Source organism: Mauremys mutica, chromosome 2 (assembly GCF_020497125.1).
Source record: "Mauremys mutica isolate MM-2020 ecotype Southern chromosome 2, ASM2049712v1, whole genome shotgun sequence".
NCBI lineage: Eukaryota > Metazoa > Chordata > Testudines > Geoemydidae > Mauremys > Mauremys mutica.
Genome location: NC_059073.1, coordinates 206,277,267 through 206,297,675, shown reverse-complemented (window position 1 = coordinate 206,297,675; position 20,409 = coordinate 206,277,267). Strand labels below are relative to the sequence as shown.

General features: G+C 39.7%; 1 protein-coding gene across 8 annotated transcripts in view; it reads left to right on the top strand.

The window, feature by feature from the left end:
- The window catches only part of BBS9 (Bardet-Biedl syndrome 9), a 519,285-nt gene that overhangs the window by 12,457 nt on the left and 486,419 nt on the right, over positions 1 to 20,409 (top strand). The gene's annotated exons all lie outside the window — the stretch shown is intronic.

The window sequence follows — 20,409 nt, the reverse complement described above, 5'->3', positions numbered from 1 at the left end:
AAATACAGAATATGCTAGGATAATTAAAAATCAAGTGTTGAAATAAGGATATTAGCTCATAAGGACACTTACGTTAAAACTATATTAATAAACAAATAAAACCCAAATTTCCTTTCCTTGTAATAATTCAGATATTGAAAATTTCTTTTGTTTTAATACATTTAAGTCACGTTATGCATTTTGCCAAGGTTGGATAATAAAAATAGAGTAGTCCTCTTTACTCTCCGGACTGCTGTGTGTGTGTTTTTTGTTTTTGGTTTCTCCACCTTCTGTTCCATCTGCCCTATTAAATCTTTTTTTAAAAGAAAGTCTATGTAATGTTATCCTTTGAAATGTTAAGTAGACATTTTGTTATTCATTGTATTACAGTCTTCAGTTAACTTCTGCAGCCAAATTTTAAATGCTTTGCTCCCGTTATCCTGGAAACACTTTTTTGCACATGCTTTATGTATGCACATATGTAAGTGTTTGCAGGTTTGGGGGCCTTACTGAACCATTATTTGCAGAAATCAATTTGACTACTTGGGAAGTTAATGCTACTCATTTTGAGTAGGGGGTATCAAAATCTGACTTTATGTAAATATGCATGTGTTTAACCACTAGAGGGCTCCCATATTTTCCCCTGAATGAAAGGTACTGTGAATTATAGGATGAAAATAAAAATAATTGAAACTAAACAAATTGTGGCTCCTAACTTGACGTTTTGTACATACATTTTTCTAGATGACTATTCAATGTCTAGTCATCCATTCCATAAAATAAAAACACATAACACAAATAACAATACATTGTTAAGGGCTGACAGAGAAATATTCATCAGTAGATGAGAGTTAAATGAGCCCAAACCTCCCCCAGTCCTCTCCTGTTGGGAGTCACCATCCCCTCTCCTTGAGGGCCCAAAAAAAAGAGGCACTTTCTTGCATGTCTAGAAAGTTAACAAATCTGAGCTCACTCCCCAACTTGTTTGATCAAAGTTCCAAAGTGGAAGACCCCTTCTGCAGGACCCTGCCAGCTACTTTCTCCCCTTTAGTGGTGAATTCCGACTCAAGCTCCTCTACTGATGGCAGTTGTGGTAGAGTGACACACAGAAAGAGGCGATATCAAATTAACAGCCCTAGATGGTTTGAAATCATTATCTTGTATTCCTATTGATAGCTAATACAAATTGTGGAACACTGGCATAATGTGTTCCCAATGTGCAACTCTGTAGCAAGTGGTTCAACACATTTTGTGTGAACTTCACTTTCTGCTTGTTCTCAAGATGTTGTCTCACAAAGAACACATTACAGCAAAGTGTCTCAAAGTCACAAAGATACCGATAAGGTCCACATCAGAGAGAAAAGGCATGACTCATCTTGCCAGATGGGGGGAAAATGTGCTCCCAGTGACCGCCACTAACTTGGCTTCCAAGAGAAGTCTGTCTCTGATAATAAACTTAGGTTATATGCTTTTACAAATGGCATTGGCTCTCTTTCGGTCATGAGCACCAATAAAAGCTTTACCAACTCTCTGGCTTCTTCCCCCAACCTACCAACTTTATCTTTGTCTTGTCTGGACTAAGTTGCAGTCAGCTAGCCTTTGTCCAAGCCTCAAACTCACTGTAACATTGGATTATTTATTGTGTTGAACTGGCTTGGTGAGATGTGTTGGAGAAGTATGTTATATTGAATACAGTACAGCCCTGTCTCTTTACTGATGCTGTCAGCCTGATATACACATGGAATTGGTGGGATAACAGGGGCGGGGACTCTTGTGTTATGCTGTAGGAGAGAGCTCTTGGGATAGAGGAAATATTGCCCATGACTGTCCTCCGAGTATAAGAATGGAGTCATTCAATTGCAACTTTATCCATTCCTACCAGGATCTACTAGTGAGTTAACAGAACTTTAGGATTGGTATCAAAAGCTGCTGACTAATCTCAGTCTGCTTGGACACATTTTGTCTTCCTTCATTGCTAGGAGCAGTGAATCAGTTAATGCAACCACTGTAGTTTCTGTCTCATACCCAGACCTGTCACCCAAATAATCAAGCTTTAGGAACTCTGAGCACTCAAGAAGCTGCCAGAGTTGCCCCTCTACAAATTTATGATTTATTTCTAAGGACAGCAGTGTATATTTATATTTTCTTTAAATAGCTACAGCACAATGGGCAGGGCATGAGATGTGGCCGAACCACCACTAGATGGTCCTCTGGTTACAGTCATTGGTTTTGCTACACTTATAACACTGCTTCTGATGGTCTGGTTCTACAGGTGCATTTACTGTAAGACTTAACGAGGTGTGGAAAATACAAAAATACTTTTGCTGAAAACCTGCTCTGCAGAAAGTATTTTATTGACTAAAACCAAATGTTTTTCATGGTTTATGGGGTTTTTGTAGAAAAGGGGAGGAGGTGAATTTGACTTTCACTTACTGGAAAACACTGGGGGGAGGAGGCAGGGAGAAACTGTTGCAGATTTGGCTAGTTTTCTGCTCCAAAATCTAAACTTTCATTTTACACACACACTACCTCCCTCTCGCCTTTTTGGTTTCAAGTATAATCTTCAGTATCAACTGATGCAGTGATGTCTGCCTAACTCTACCAGCAGCTTTAAATAATATCTCTGAAAGTCTCTCTTATTAGTGTTAGTGTGGTGTTCAGTCTGAATTCTAATAAGGATAATTTAAATGTCAATATTATTAATTATTTTGCTTCCAATCATTTTAGCAGAATCATTAAACTGAGATACCCTGTTACGGTTTGTAGTGCCAGAAATTAGTGTGTGTGCGATATTGCAGGTTGTCATCAAGTCTTGCTTGGGTGAAGAATGGAGAAGTCCTCCATCTCCTCCAAAATTTGTTACCTCACCTCTGCCCACAAAGGTGAAGTGAAGGATGAAATACATCCCATCCCAAGAAAGCCAAAGAGCTTCAACAGGCTTCTGCTCACCAAAAATCAAAATGATTTGCCACACCTTCTTGAGGCTTTTGGCACCCAAATGCCCTGTCAGAGCTGACACCATTAAGAGTGTGGCTATGTATTTAAGGAAAATTTTGCGGAATATTGAAAGTGTTAGGGAGAATAAATTGAAATTAAATATAATAGATATTGTACAGATTCTACTGCAGTGCTGCATAACTTGAATCCAATATACCCCTTGGGGCAGTGGCCCTGAATATTAGTACCATAATTCCTTTTGCTAATTTAAAGCCATTGTGGGTCTTTCTACACAACAACCAGGAAATGTAATTCCCATTGTGGTTAGACATACACACGTTAGCTCTGCTTGCGCTACCACCTAAAAAATAGCCGTGGCTGCAGTGGCATGGGCACTGCTTGGACTCGCTTGAGCCTTCATGGCCATATTGCTATTTTTAGGGGCTAACTTGAGCATATCTAGCATATGCCTGTGTATCTGTGTTGGGGATTACACCTCCCAGCTGCCATGTGGGCATAGTCTGTATGCCACACTTGGACGCACAGGAGATACTCTGTTTAAATGATGGAAAGTACTTAACTGAACATCTCAACATGCCCGTTTAGTGTTTCTTTCAGCATGCCAGATAGTAGTAATGATGCCCGATGTTAAATTTTGTGGCTCTTGTTAGGATTTGGATGGAATGAAGCAAGTGAATTTTATGGCTTATGGTGCACAGAAATACATTTCTTACCTCTGAATGTTTACCTTGATACTGTTTTAATTTATCAAAGTGTGATACAGCAGTAATATACAATCTTTATGTGTCAATATCAATAGGGCTGGGGAATAAGCAGTAAACTTATCATCCTAACATAAGAAATTTAGCTGTAGGAAGAGAGAACTTGCCTCTTAATGGAAAAGATCAATCAGAGGGTGTTGGCACCAAGTGAGACTTATTCTTGGTTCAGGGCACGATGCATATGAGGACTTCAAGTTTTGCAGGAACACTATAAGTATATATTTTGCCAAAATATATTTACACTCCCATAATGATTGATTACGTCTATTTTGGACAGCAGCACCACCTCTGCACAGCCATACACAAGTGGATTGTGCATGCTAGGCCCCTCAATAACCCCTGGGAATAGGAGAGAGAAGAAAGAGTGCACATATCCATTGCTGGATCATTGCAGACCCCTTGGAACCTAGGACACAAGTGTGTCTCCATGGCTTGTGCCAGAGGGCCGGTGGAACAGTGTTTCCTCTAATATTTTTCCTGTAGGTGGAACGAATGACCATCCATGCCCAAGTTTTAGATCTGAGTGTACTCTCCCAAACACTGTGTCCCTCTGCATTCCCTTCCTTCCTTCCTCTCTATCTCACTCCCTCTTTATTCATTTCATACTCCCCAATCATCATCTGCTCTCCATTCATTCACTCTCTCCCACTTTCACACATTTGCATTCTTTCCCACTGTTACTCCTCTTATTTCTCATACCCTTTCCCCTCACTTTCTCTTTGTATAAGAGAAACAAGATAGTTCTACACTAGATAATTAAACCATTTTTACTTTAACCAATTACACATATATGGTTAAATAATACCACCTCACTCTTATATAGTGCTTAAAGTACAAATGAGGGTCCACATAGCCATGTGGAATGAGTAGAGAAGTCCTACATCCAGAGTAGTGTTCTCTTAAGCCTAGTTACAATGTACTAGAGATATTTATCTTGCAATGCACTGGCCATTGCAGAGGTTGCATTTCTGGGGACAAAGATGGGAGGGACAGCATCCTCGTACTGTCCCTCAGGTCTTGTCTTCTCATCTGTGTCCTGCAGTCCTCTTCCCCCTTAAATATGCCCATTGATTCCATTTATGCCCCTCCAATAAAGCTCTGGAATGATTAATTTTCCTCTCCAATCCTAATTGGAGGCTATTAGCTGTCCTTCTGCAGCAGATCCCACTTACGAGTAGCTGAGAAACCCCATTTTAACAAACAGTAGGTGATTTCTCAGACCAGCACTTGCAACTGGCAAACCAGCTGTAGTTTGTAAGCTGAGTATATGGGGAGCTGGACCAGGGAGTCATTAATGGAGTCCCTATGCATAAAGAGTTTGTGTACTCTGGTTTTAATTAAAGTGAGGGGGGGCGGGGAGAAGCACACAGGAAAAGATGCCTTTCAATCAAGGATTTAAATTTTATATTTTTTCAAATTAGCCTGTAATATTACTGAAAGTTTACTGAATTTTACTGACAATTCTAAAAATCCTAATAATTTTGTGTGCCTCTTAGACAACATGGAATATGTATTGGTGATTATTTTCAAAGCAGCCCTTTATTTTTACTGAATAAGCCTTGGAGGGTGGTGGTTGTTTTTTGTTTGTTTGTTTTTGTGTGTGTGTGTTTTTTTTTTAGGATAATTATTTTCTAGTTTAGAGAAGGACTATGTAAAGCAGCTGGTCATGCACTATTTTAAAAGTGGATAGACATGGGCCATGCGTGCAGTTCACAAGCAAAAGCTCTCCGCTGCTAATGTAATGCTCCCACAAATTTCACTCTGAGGCCCTTCAACTTTACTGTTACTGTTTGTTAGCTAGGCCCTTATCCATTAAAGGCTTTAGAAGGACACCAGGATCTTGAAAACATCTTAAAGTTCAGGTGGTGGTAAAGTGAACTGTTCACTTCTTAACATGCTGTCAGTATTATATGCCTCTATAGCTGCTTCAATGAGTTTTGTTTAATGCAGTAGAGGAGACTGTAATTGCAATTATAATGCGTTCCCCCACCTCCGTCCAAAATGATTTTTAAAAAGTAGTGCAATGTACTTCACAAAAACTCTGGCATATGGATGTAAGATTTAGTGTGAAATTTCTTGTCCTGCATAACTTCAGAATCGCTCTCGTCCACTATTCAGCCCTATTTCTTGCCACTCCTTTTGCCTTATTCCTCTGCTCTTGTCTCCCACCCTGCTTTTTTATTAACTTTCTATTTCTTCCCTCTATGATTTTGCTTCTGTGTTTAGGAACAGTCATTCTGTCCTTATCCATCACACTCTCTTCTCCCTCACTCTGTTCAAATTCTTCTTTAAGCACAGTCCCTTGTGCCCAGGGGTGAGCTGGAACCGGTTCGCACCGGTTCGCACGAACCTGTTGTTAAATTTAGAAGCGGTTTTAGAACCGCTTGTTAACTAGCTTCCCTGCGAGGGAAGCTTTGATGGGCTCTGCCTGGGAAGCCTGTAATTCCTCCTCCCGGCCGCTGGGGGGCGCTGTGCTGTGCTGCGAGAGCCATGTGAGCTGCCTCCTGGCCCTGTTGCTGCTCCTGCTCTTTGGACCTCTGGCCCTGGGGCTCCTGCTGCTGCCCCGTGAATCCCCGGCTGCGTCCTGCTGCTCCCAGCCTCCCCCCCCCGTGTGAGTGTCTGCACCCCTCCCCCGCCTTCCCTGCCCCCAGCCAGCCCCAGCCACCCCCTGCCCCCAGCCAGCCCCTGCCCCACCCCCTGCCCCCAGCCACCCCCTGCCCACAGCCGCCCGCAGCCACCCCCTGCCTACAGCCACCCGCAGCCCGCCCATCTGCATCACCTGCCCACAGCCAGCCCGTGTCACTCCCTGCCTCCAGCTAGCCCTGCCCCACGCCCCTATCTGCAGCCAGCCCCACATCCACTGGTGCCCTGCAGTTCCCAGGGCAGTAACCCTGCACACCTGCTTTAATGAGGGGGGGGGCAGGGAGCAGCTGGTACCCACACATGTGCGCACCCTAGAGTGACCAGACAGCAAGTGTGAAAAATCGGGCGGGGGTGAGGGGTAATAGGAGCCTATATAAGAAAAAGACCCAAAAATTGAGACTGTCCCTGATCACCACCCACACATGTGAAACGGAGCTCATTTCTAGTTCAGCCCCATCTTTTTAAAAAAGAACTTTAGGTAGGGTTAAAATACATCTGTATTTTCCTGGACATGTCAGGCTTTTCGGTTCTTAATCACCTCCTGGGAAAATATGGACGTATGGTAACCCTATTGGTACAAAAAATACATGCTGTCGCACATCCCTTAAATCAGAACTTTTTATAGGGAACCCGTTGTTAAATCAGAACTTTTTATAGGGAACCCGTTGTTAAGATTTTGGCAGCTCATCACTGCTTGTGCCTCTTTATCAGTAATCTCCACAGCCTCCCTCCTCCTAATCTGATGTTTAGATACTTAAGTGTCCTCTGAGGGCAAATTATCAGTTTGTGATCTCCTTCATAGTAAGGGACAGAGTGCTGTTGTGCTTCCCCTGGATCAGTCCAGGAGTGAGATTGTGACTTTATAAGTCAGTCTCCCAGTTGCTCCAGAAAGAGAGTAAAATGCCACAGTTTTATACTTTCTCAGCATAAGCTCCTTGACATGGTGGGAAGGGGTTGGAATCAAGGTTCATTCCACTCTTATCCTTTCCCGCAAACCTCAAGGGGAATATATACCAGTTCTGTGGACCCTGCTTCCCCTTGCATATAGGAAGTGCTAGTAGGATGCTCAGGGGCAAAGAAGTAAGGGGACATCTTATGACCCCTGTATTGCCTTGTTCAGGACAGGCCACAATCTGGCCATTGGACTGTAAACTCTCTGGGCAAGGAATGTGTTAACTGTCAGTAAAGTCCTACGTAATGCCGAAGTATTTTACAAATATTTTTAATAATAGAAAATGAGTTTGAGATATTGATGTTTCTAAGTGAGATGAACAGATTTCTGATGAAGATGTATGAAAGAGTGCAGAAGCATTTTTAAATCATGAAGTGATTGCTTGACGTTTCTATAGGCTTATATATTGTGATATAAATAAAAATTCCTAAAATCCATGCAATCAGATACGTGCCAGAGCAAATAGTAATCAGGAAAACAGCCAGCATATGTATAAACTAAAAATGTAGTGAGAATATAATAATGAAGAACTGGATACTGAGATTCTTTGCCTCCCAAACTGTTTCCTAATTGCCTGACTCCTAGGCCTCTTTCTAAAGTGCCTATGAAATGTGGCAATGGCCAAATGCCATAATATGAAGCGACCTTTCCCAAGTGTCAGATGGGTTTTATGATTGTTGCGAGGGAAAAATGATACTTTGAGCTGCATGTATGAACATCCTGAATGCTTCTTGAATTTAAAAAAAAATGATAAAAGTTTAATGCTGTCTTCCATCTAAGGACTAAATAGATAATGCATGATAGCTCATGTCCCACAAGTGGGAATTCTTGACACACAAGATACTTAACTAGACAGAGCTAATTTTCTCTATGTATACGTACAGTATATTTGAAGTTGTTTTATAGTGATGTATATTAATTCTATGCATAGTGTCTTTATTTTCACTGAAAAATGTTTATACTCCATTTTTATTTAATTGCACAAAATATATTTGTACTAAATGGATTTAAAATGATCAGTGAATTCAGCTCACTTCATATAGCTTCTTGAAATAAGTTGATAAAGTCTGTAGAGTTCAGTCATACTAGTGATCAAGCGTGTACGGATTTTGAAATTAGGATTCCCAGATCATAAAATGGCTTTCAGAACTGCACAGATTTGTTGGAAGTTATTCTACAGGTACTGCATAAATAAAAGGAAATAATAAAAACAAAAAGTGTTTTAAAGAAAGAAAATAAAAATTATAGCATGAAAAAATTACAAGCAAAAAAAGAAGGCAAAAGGATTTAAAACCCACTCCTCCCTCCCTCCACCTAGCTTTTCTCAGCAAATTGTCTGAATTCATTTTATTTTTATTATAGTCTTGGCCTCGAGGCAAAGTATATTTGAGTGTTACAACAAAGAGGGTGCTATAAGGAGGAATTTTTTAAATAATAAAATACAACATATGTGTAAACCATGCAACCTTGTAACAGGAAACTTTATAAGAAGGGTGGACTGTACTTAACTTTTCCACAATTCTGCAAGAATGAATTTTATTAGGTGCTAGTCAGAAAAAAATTATCAGCTGACTTTTATGCTGTAAGGTTTAAATTATTCTTATAGCTATGTTTAAGTAGAGCAGTGATATAAATTTGGACATTGATTTATTGGCTAGTTCTCTTAAGAAGCAGGGTGTTTAACTATTACCTTCCTGTTAAATTGCTTCTGTATAAAGAAAGATTATTTGTATACTCATTCTTTTGTGGATTTTGTTCAAAGGATAAATCCACCAAGCTCTGCTCCTGAAAGCCTCCCCATATAACGTAACTTTGAAAGGCTATTAGTGGTGTGTTTTCTCTTTAAATAATGATGATATAACCTTTTCTGTAAGTTGAGCATGTGATGGGGAAAATAATTAAGGAAGAGCCTCACTGCATCTCTTCTAAACAGTTCCCCCTCTCTTCTTTTTTCTTGTAGGTGATAGGTGAAATTTTGGCCCTGTTGAAGCCAGTGGCAAAACTCAAATGGAGTTCATTGGGCCATGATTTTATCCCAGCTATCTTTATAATTAGAGCCATCATTTATTTCAGCTGCTATTAATTGGAGTGGTGGTAACGAAAACAGACTAAGTATAAGCTTGATAAATACAATGTACAAGGAAATGTGTAAAATTGAGTCTAGGAATCCATGAGCTTGTTTGTTTTCAGGTCCTATCCAGAACAGTATGATCCTGGGCTTCAGTGCTGAACATACATACCCTTGAAAAAATTCTGATTTTGTGTTAGGTCAAACCATCCAGAAGAGAAGTTAGCTTGCCATGACAGCTGCTCAGTGGGGATGGTTGGGAAACATTCCTTCCTATAACCTCCACAGCTCTGCATTCTCAGGAGTTCAATGCTCGTCCTGTTCTGTAGAGAAACAGATATCACTTTGCATGGCTATCAGACTGGTACCTCTCACAAGTAGTAAATTCACTTTAAAAGCATCCCTTGGAATGATGCAGCATTTTTGGCAGCATTTTTTGTTGTCTGATTGTTGTTATAGGGTATTTTCTGCTAATGTTTAATCCCAAAGTGTCCCATAAAAAAGAACTAGATAAGTTCATGGAGGATAGGTCCATCAATGGCTATTAGCCAAGATGGACAGGGATGATACCATAGCCTCTGTTTGCCAGAAGTTGGGAATGGGCCATGGGATGGATCACTTGATGATTACCTGTTCTGTTCATTCCCTCTGGGGCACCTGGCATTGGCCACAGTCGGAAGACAGGATACTGGCCTAGATGAACCTTTGATCTGATTCTCAATGACTAATGAAAATCAATTATCCCCATGTCTTTATCATAGATCTTTTTCATATTTTTAAATAATTCAAGGGCCATTTGTTTCTCTTATCTCTAGAATGAAAGTCAAATTATTGTACCCTTTCCTCATTGATCTTATTTTCCAAACCTTTTATAAATTTAGTATGTAACCATATACGGCTTTGTAATTCATCTTTAAAAATATTGTGCCCAAATGTGAACAGTTGGTGTGCATTGCTAGTGTGAAGCGTACATTATTAGTGTGCAGTTTGCCTATAGGGTTCTAGCTGTTGGAGTACTCCAGTCAAGGCCCAACAAGTGCCCAGAAGAACAATTACCTCCTTTGTTTTTAATAGGATGTGTCTACTAATATGACCCAATATAGCATCTGTCTTTTTGGTGACATCATTATATTGTTGACTCATATTTAATTCATCATCCTACTCTAATCCCCAGATTCTGCTCTCTGGTGCAATAGCCTAGTCAACCTTCTTCATTCTCTAGTTTGCTGTGAGACAGTTGTGCAAGATCATATCAGATGTCTTACTGAAGTTTAGAGATGCTGTCCACTATATTTCCTTTATCCAGTATATTGTTATCCTTTCAAAGAAATAGTTACTTTGGCATGATTAGTTTTTGAATACTTCATACCATTTGTAGATCACCTTATTTTTTACAAATTCATTTCCTTTTTATCTGTGTTTTGCAATTTAGCAGGCATCAGAATTATCTGATTTGCTGTAATTCTGTGGATTGGTCCTCTTTTCCTCCCCACCCCCCACATAAAATGGGCACTTTTTCTCTTTTCTAAATCTCTGAAAGCTTATCCATCCTCAAAGGACCATCAAAAGTAGCTTTGTAAAGATAGCAGTACATCTTCTCTTAATTCTTTTACTACCCATCAGTGACTATCCTTGGGCTCTGTAGTACTTTTTTATTAAATATGTCACAGCTGTCTAGATTTTTTTTTAAATTGGTGGTTATCAAATCCTGATTCATGGTGGTACTTCTCTCACAGTACTGATGCATCTTCTTTTTCAAGCAGTGATACTTTCTGATAGTTGTACTCCAGTCTAGGATTATTTTGTGGTCTCGAGGGGTTTTGGCCAGCTAACCTACCAAAAAAAGTGCATATTTTGGATGAGTTAGTGGAGTGATTTCTTTTGGTCACTGAGGCTATGTCTTCACTACTGCCTGTGTTAGAGAAACTTATGTTGCTCAGGGGGTTGAATATTTCACCCCCCTGAGCTTCATAAGTTAAACCAACATAAGCACTAGTGTGCACAGCGCTATGTTGGCGGGAGAGCTACTGCCGACATAGCTTATGCCGCTCGTGGGGGTGATGTATTTTTTTTATGCTGATGGGATAACTCTCTCCTGTCAGCACAGAGCGTCTTCACCGGACACATTGCAGTAGTGCAGCTGTATCAATACAGCTGCAGCGCTGTACATGTAGACATGGCTTGCTTGTTTTGTGGCTTGTGTGTGATTTTTAGGAGCTGAACATAGAATTTTGTTCTTGACTAGTGTTTGTTTCAAAGTTTTATTGGAGGGTGATTGTAAAAGAGCAAAAATGAAAGCATGTCTGGGTCACCTCCACCCAGGGCCTTGAGGGAATCCCTCATAATGCTACATGTGTTCAAATTGCTGCTGATTGTGGCATCTGTCTGAATGTGTCTGTATATTGTTTGCAAAAACCTTGTTAAAAATAAATTGTGCCTTAAGGCCACTGTGAGTGGCAACTGGGAATTTTGGACACCTCATCCTGGCAGACTTCTGACCATAATGACACTGTGTTGGGCCCATCACTGGACCACCAGGGACTTGACGGACTCAAAAATTGCAAGGTAGGACATGTGGTTCTAAGAGAGACCTGTTTTATAATTTTTCTTGTTTGGACTTTATGCAGTTTTTCCATTGATGGAGGTAGAGCAGCCGATACTGATATGACACTGCCATTTTTGGTTGCGAAATGAGCGTTTGCTTTGGGGCAAATATTTTAGTAAAAATAAAACCTGGTAGACCAAAACCAGAGAATTTCCTACGGCCGTAACTCCTGACTCTTGCAAAAGTTTTTTATAACGAGCACCCACAACCTCAAAATGTTGATCCCTGGGCGTCTTCTCATTCTTCACGTAGGCAGTGTGCAAGTTCCTCACACATCTCTAAAATACAATCTTTCCAATCCATCCATTCAGCTAAAACTCTCATCCAGGCTCTCATAATCTTGCATGTCTACTACTGCAACATCCTTTTCTCTGGCCTTGACAAATGCAGTCTTGCCTCACTCATATCCATTCAGAATACTACTGCAAAGATAATTTTCTTAGCCTGTTGTTTTGATCAAATCACCTCCCTTTCTGCATCCCTCCACTGGCTTGCTCTTCTCTATTGTATCAAACATTTGTACTTGTATTCACTTTCAACCTACCAATCATCTGTCATTCAGCATCCAAGGGTGGACTCCTGTCTCCGATTGGTCCATGACTCCAGCCTCAGTGGCCCAGTTTGTAAAGTATCAGACAAGCATCTTTTGTATTCTCTCTCATGCTGTGCTTCACACTTGAGAGGAGCTTCCAATAACTATCTGCAAAAATAACTCGTTATCCTCCTTCAAATATGTCCTCAAAACTTTCCTCTGCTCTGATGCCTACAAACAACTTGACAATGGTTAGGCTGCTAGTGTGAAACCACAGCATTTTCTCATTTTATCCTTCTATTCTCCTATCGCTCTGTCTGTATCCATCTGATGTCTCTTATACTTAGACAAACCCTGCCCCAAGGAGCTTACAATTTATTTGTTCTGTGTTAATATAGTACCTAATACAATGGGGTCTTGGTCAATGACTGGGGCTACAATAATACAAATAATAATATCAGATGATAACAATAAATTCATCATTGAAAGAAAAATGCTTGATCCAGTGCTGAGACACCCTTATTTAGTTCCAACACACATTTAATGTATATTATTAAAGTGGACTAATAACTTCGAGTATTAATGGAAACCAGAACATGAAGTTGTTTCACTGTTTAAATTAAAATGCTATCCTTGACTGGGGATTTTAAAAGAGAGTAGATAATTTTTACATTGTTTTTAAATTAAGTAGTGATGAGATAAACTAGAAATTAAACAATGTTTAGGTAGAGATACTAGGTGACTTAATTAGTTTAGTATGCGGAAATGGTAGGCAGCTAAGCCTTGGAAAAAAGGGTTATGCTTTTAAACAGCACCACACACTGACAGTGAAATAAAGCTAAGTGCTGACTTAAGATTTTAAGAAGCTGAAATACATCTATGCTGCTGTAAAAGGAAATGGTTCAGAAATGGCTTCAAATGGATGATCCATTTATCTGAATGATAGGGAGCATGAAGCAAACAGATGGACATATTGTTACAAAAATCTGGTGATGATTGTTTGCCTAAATGATTGTATCACCCCTTACTTTGCCTTGCAGGTTAACAATAGATGTACCCAGTCCTGGAGCCTCTTTGAAGTGTTCCTCTGTGGTGGTCAGCCCTTTTCTGCTGAACACTTGCAGAAGTACCAGGTCAGCAGTCTGCAAGGGGACATGTATACACTAGTTTGTGTGAGTCAGCTCAGGATTAGCACCTTGTTTAACACCACAACACTGAGATACATTTATAGTGAAAACAACCATAAGTTTATTATCAAAGATTCAAGCGAGAGTGAGTAAGGATAATGGAAACAAGTTACATACAAAACAAAATTAGAACATGTTTTCTGGATACTATACTTAACTTAGCAGGCTAACCTCAACTCTAAATATGTTTATTTCAGCCCAAATATTCTCTGCAGTATTTCAACCAAATCTGATTGAGATCCTGTTTTCATGAATGTAAACATATTGCCCATTTACTTCCTGGGTGCAGGATAAAGGGGTGTCTTTTGCCTTCTCGTTATATCTCCCTGTAGCTTATGCTTCTGTGTGCTGTCTCCCTGTAGATTTTCATCTCCCCATTGATTTAGTATGTAAATGACTCTCCATTGTGTTAACTTACAAGGCTTAATTTACGTGCCAGAGTGAATAAACATTAGTATCTGACAGAAAACATATATGTCAACTCTATCTTTGTACAGACTTTAAAACATATTTTCAGTAAACATACATAGTTCCTTACATAGTATCTGTACATTCATTTCACAACAATACTGACTAATGACCAGCATTTTAATTTAGACGACATATGAAAATCTTTGAACTGGAATGTACATATCAGGATATTATTGTAATCCTTTTTTCTAGTTGGCATTGAAGGGTCTATGGGTCATAAAGACAACTAGGTGAAATATTCCTTTTTAATAGTTGTTGCTCAGCAAAACTATCACAAAATGGCACAGGAGGTCCATTGGGTTAGTCAGACTTTCCACCTTCTGAGAAAGTGGAGATCTGCTTCTTGCTGGGAAAGAGGGACAGGAGATGATAAAGGATCCTCTCTTTGAGCTGAGCAGTTCTCCTTCTGGGAAGAGGCAAAGGAACTGCAGCTGAGTTCACTCTGCTCCAGTCTCTGTTTACAATTCTAAGTGTATGTGTCTTTTGGGTTTTAAAGATGAAGAAATTCTCCTTTTAAGACAATAGATTTGTCATCTGAATGACATATCCAGATGTATATTTCAGAGTCTACTGATGATTTTTTGAGCTACTTTATTTATCATGTAAAATTAGGGCCTGATTCAGCTTTTATTGAACTCAGTAGAAAGACTACCATTGACTTCAGTGGGAGTTGGATAACATGGATAGCATGTGGGTAAAATTTTTGGAGAACCTTCATTCAAAGTTTATTGGTGCTTTTTGGCAAAGTTCTAATAATAGGTCTGTCTGTATTGATTTCATATATTTTTTTGTGAAGCTGATTTGCACATGCAAGAAAAATGTTGTATACAGACGGATAATACAGTTTCATGTTAAGTTGCCTTTATCTGCAAGAGTATGTAGTTTAAAATTCCCTTTTGTAACCTTTTGTGAACAAATTCCCTTGATTGCCCGGTCAGATATGCAACAGCTCCCCCCAAACTCACTTAACACTGTCTTCATACAGTTATATATTAAGTGCCCCCAAACTACATTTATATTTATAAAGCCAGCTGAGCTCGGAAAATAGTAATTGTGTCCCACTCCATAAAGAGGGAGGATCTTATCTAGAAAATTGACTTCTACAACAGCTTTGTGAGCCACCTATGGTGTGTGTGTGTGTTTGTGTGTGTGTGTGTGTATATATATGTGTATATATGTATATATATATATATACTCTTCTTATATGTTCCATTCTATGCATCTGATGAAGTGGGCTGTAGCCCACAAAAGCTTATGCTCAAATAAATTTGTTAATCTCTAAGGTGCCACAAGTACTCCTGTTCTTTTTATGGATACAGACTAACATGGCTGCTACTCTGAAACCTATGGTCAAGAAAGCTGTAGCCTCAGGCTCTCATGCAATGGTGACAAGTATCAGAGGGGTAGCCGTGTTAGTCTGGTTCTGTAGAAGCAGCAAAGAATCCTGTGGCACCTTATAGACTAACAGACGTTTTGCAGCATGAGCTTTCGTGGGTGAATACCCACTTCTTCGGATGCAAGCAGTGGAAATTTCCAGGGGCAGGTGTGTATATATAAGCAAGCAAGAAGCAAGCTAGAGATAACGAGGTTAGATCAATCAGGGAGGATGAGGCCCTGTTCCAGCAGCTGAGGTGTGAAAACCAAGGGAGGAGAAACTGGTTCTGTAATTGGCAAGCCATTCACAGTCTTTGTTTAGTCCTGAGCTGATGGTGTTAAATTTGCAGATGAACTGGAGCTCAGCAGTTTCTCTTTGAAGTCTGGTCCTAAAGTTTTTTTGCTGTAGGATGGCCACCTTAAAATCTGCTATTGTGTGGCCAGGGAGGTTGAAGTGTTCTCCTACAGGTTTTTGTATATTGCCATTCCTAATGTCTGATTTGTGTCCATTTATCCTTTTCCTTAGAGACTGTCCAGTTTGGCCGATGTACATAGCAGAGGGGCATTGCTGGCATATGATGGCATATATTACATTGGTGGACGTGCAGGTGAATGAACCCGTGATGGTGTGGCTGATCTGGTTAGGTCCTGTGATGGTGTTGCTGGTGTAGATATGTGGGCAGAGTTGGCATCGAGGTTTGTTGCATGGGTTGGTTCCTGAGCTAGAGTTACTATGGTGCGGTGTGCAGTTGCTGGTGAGAATATGCTTCAGGTTGGCAGGTTGTCTGTGGGCGAGGACTGGCCTGCCACCCAAGGCCTGTGAAAGTGTGGGATCATTGTCCAGGATGGGTTGTAGATCCCTGATGATGCGTTGGAGGGGTTTGAGCTGGGGACTGTATGTGATGGCCAGTGGAGTCCTGTTGGTTTCTTTCTTGGGTTTGTCTTGCAGTAGGAGGCTTCTGGGTACACATCTGGCTCTGTTGATCTGTTTCCTTATTTCCTCGTGTGGGTACTGTAGTCTTGAGAATGCTTGGTGGAGATTTTCTAGGTGTTGGTCTCTGTCTGCGGGGTTAGAGCAGATACGGTACAATGCTCCTTGCATCATCCAGGGGGATTGCTGGTGAGTGATGTAAGGCATTTTTCCTTCTCTCCTCCTATGTGGTCAGATCACTGCCTCAGTAATGTTCTCAGCTGCTGTCTGCCTGGAATAAAGAAACCCAGCTGAAGTCCTGAACTCTGATTCCCTTTGTGGCAGTGCACTGTGCTGCCATTAGACCACCAAGCTAGTCTTGTTTAGTATTCTTTCTGAATATTCATTGACATGTGTTTCCTGCTTTGGGTTAGGGAAGTAACCTAAGATTTCTTTTTTACTAGGCATAGGTTGTTTTAAGAACTGCCCCAACATACATTCAAATGGTTTTTCCATTAGTCAGGAGCAGTTCCTAAAGTGCTTTGCTCACAGTTGACCCACACTTGTTTTGCATCGGGAACTAAACCCAGCTGTGAGTTGAGCTCTCAAAGCACCTCTGAACAGGAAGCATCTTCGGGTTTTCCATTCAAAAACTCAGTGCTAAAAGAAAACGAAAACCCATTTTCCCATGCCAGAGCAGGTGACTGCCTTCTCTTCCAGTCTGTGTGTGGGAAAGTAAGGCCATAGTTACTCTTGCATTGGTTCATGGACTGTAGGCTTGCTTTTCCTGTGTAAATTAAGGCTTGTGATGCTTAAAGGAAGCACTCTCTTTAAGCCCTTATATTCAGTATTAGCTGTGAAGAAAATGAACTATTACTGTGTGAAAATGCCAATTGCTCTTTTCTTTTACCTTGAATATACCATTCTTTTGTCTTCCTTGTAGTGAGCTGTTGACTGACGCTTTTGATTAGCATTCCTTAAAGGGATGTGGAATCATCTGTGCTGTTGCTTGCCAAAAAGCTATAACTTTATGAAGCTTATTCTGATTTATAATTTATCCCATTTGATGCTGCAGGTTTTCTTAGTAACTGTCACATGGTGCTAAGTCCTTGTGATTACATAATGTATTTATTTTTATGAAAATGCTTTGGTGCCAGGGGGAAGGCTGAGAGCACAGGAAATCATTCACATACAAGAAGAACTCCAGATCCAAAATAGCTTTAATTACAGGCTTGTTTCAAAGAGCCACCACTTGCCTCTTATATTGGTTTTTCATTAAAAATAAATTGTTTTTATAAAAAAAACCAAACCTGTGACACAAATATATTCGTTTCACGCTAGAATAACAAAAACTACAAAACAACAGTAGCTGGACTAATACTTAAAGTAACACTTGCTGGCTGAGGGACATTCCTCTTGAGGCTGCTGAAACTATGTAGAGTACACTAAGTGATTCCATCTGATTTGCAGAGAACACTATGGGTTACATTTTCACTTTATAAATATGTCACTGGCAAAGCCAACTGGCTGCAGCAAGCTTTTTGAAATGGACATTTCTGGCTGCGCTTTTGGAAGACTGCATTTTTTTTAATGAAACATAAAAAACCCATTCACTGGTTACACATTAGAAACAAATGGCCAAAGGAAACAAAGTGAACTATAAAAACTTGGACTATGAAGAATATCTAATTTTGTATGAACTTTTCATTTTGTTTTACTTGTAGTATTTTTCATAATTGGAGTTTGTCATCTAACAGACTATTGTAAATTTGTATTTTAACTAAACTTGAAGTGACTAATACAGATGATGCAAGGAAGACAAACGAAGCTTAGTTGTTGCTTTAGAACTTAATGCTGCATCACTGAAGTCAATGGGAGTTTTGCCATTGACTCGTTGCTGGATCAAGCTCTATATGGATTAAATATCTTTTACTGTTTCTTTAACAAATATGGTTTACCTGCTGTTCTACATGCATTGAAGATCCCTGAAGACTCTAAGCACCTTGTCGTAAATATTATTTGGCTTTCAACATGTTTTATTACTGTACCAACAAGATGTTTCAACAATAGTATTTGTATGAAGGAGTTCATTTGTTAACAGTGAGGATAAATATAATATCCCCCAATCACTGTTAAACGTATCTATTATCTATTACAAGAGTGTTCTGTAAATCTTATTTCCATTCTTAATGATTTATTATTTTTATGATTTAACAGATTATGGTAAACATACATTTTATATCTTATCATTTGTGTGAGATCAAAACTTATTGCTATTTCTGACTTGCCCTAACAATGTGGACAAACAACTGTGCAGACGTCTATTTTTAATCTATTAAAGTAACTGAATCAGCATCTTTACAGTATTACTGCTGCCTGTAGTGTGTCTGTGTGTGTTTTTAAAGTGTTGTCACAGAAACAGAAATAATTAAAAACAAAACTTGGGGTATTCGTTAGTTAGTTAAAGGATATAGCCAAAAATCTCTTCATCTGCTTGTGGAAAAAGCCCCCCATTATTCACAACCAAGAAATATTGCTCTTTCATAACTCTGATGGCATAGCCTTCCTTTAAAATGGTAGGAGAGTATGAAGTACAAAACATTAGAACGTATACTATAGAGAACACTTCTACTGTAGTAAGGGGATGGACCATGTGATCTAATGTCTTTTCTATCTCTTATTTTCTGTGACCTTTTATAGTATTTTAAACAATAGAATTACAGTACATCAACAAACTGATTTAATTTGTATTGTGATTTAATAAACTTTAAAAAAATATTTACCTAGCTCTGTGTGTGTGTGTGTGTGTGTCCCATCTTTCTGCATATCTTGTGTAGTTTTTAATAGTTATCTGCTTTTAAAAAAATCTTGTTTTATCATTCATATACAAGAAAAGACAACAAAACTATTAACATGGTGTAAAAACACATCTCTTTGGATTCCGATCACTTGAAACCAGGTTTATTTTTGCAGTTAACATACCGCATTGGAATGTTTTTGGTGTGTGGGTGTCTGCTGCCTAAGATAGTAGCTCAGATGCTTACCTGTGTAACAATCGCTTTAAGAAATAGGCCAGGTTCTGTCCTATGTTACACCTGTGCAGCCCTGCTGATTTCAGTGAAGCTTCATGGGGATAACTGAGGGCAGCATTTAATGCAAAGTATAAATATTGAGCCAGAGTTAGCTGACAAGATGGAGAGAAATAAGATGCTCTACCTACTGTGTTTTTTTTCTCTTTGTGCATACTGATTTTTAGAAAGGTAAAACTGAGCAGTGTGGTTATACCAACTGAGTTTGCAGTAACTTCTCTTTCTTTCCCCCTCCATATTGTGGAAGGTCTCAGGGACAGTTATGGTAAGATGACTCCCAGGCAGCACAGTGATGTTGTCAAGGAGCAGCCAGGGGAAAAGGGAGAGAAGGGAAGAGGGTGAACCTCTATGGAGACAGCCCTTGATTCCAGTGAACCCCTGAGATCCTTGAGCTTAGGGGCTGAAACCTATGCCTCATTTGTGGGAGGTGCGGGATGCAAATTCTTCTTTCTCCCCACAGATGGAAGAATAAAAAGGACATTCGGTGACTGAAACTCATGGAGTTTCTACTCCCCTGACCAGGAATAAGCCAAGATAGGAGCATAGAGCCCTGAATAAACAAAATAGGATTGTCCTATAGTGTTTCCTGAAAAATACTGTTGTAATAAGCCAGTAGGACAGAAGAGAAATATTAAATAAGGCCTTGAAAAGTTTGTTTCAGAGCATTCCAGAATGCCCTATTTGTCTCCAAAGATGGACCACTGCAGTTTGCCCATCTCCAAGACTAGGTAGAACAGGACTGGGATATAGGCATATTGCTACTTACCTGCATAACAAGGATGTTATAAATCTTAATTCATTAAAGTTTGTAAAACATTTTGAGGTCCATGGATGGAAGGTGCTATCCTAGTGCAAAGTACTTTATTTACCATGATGATTG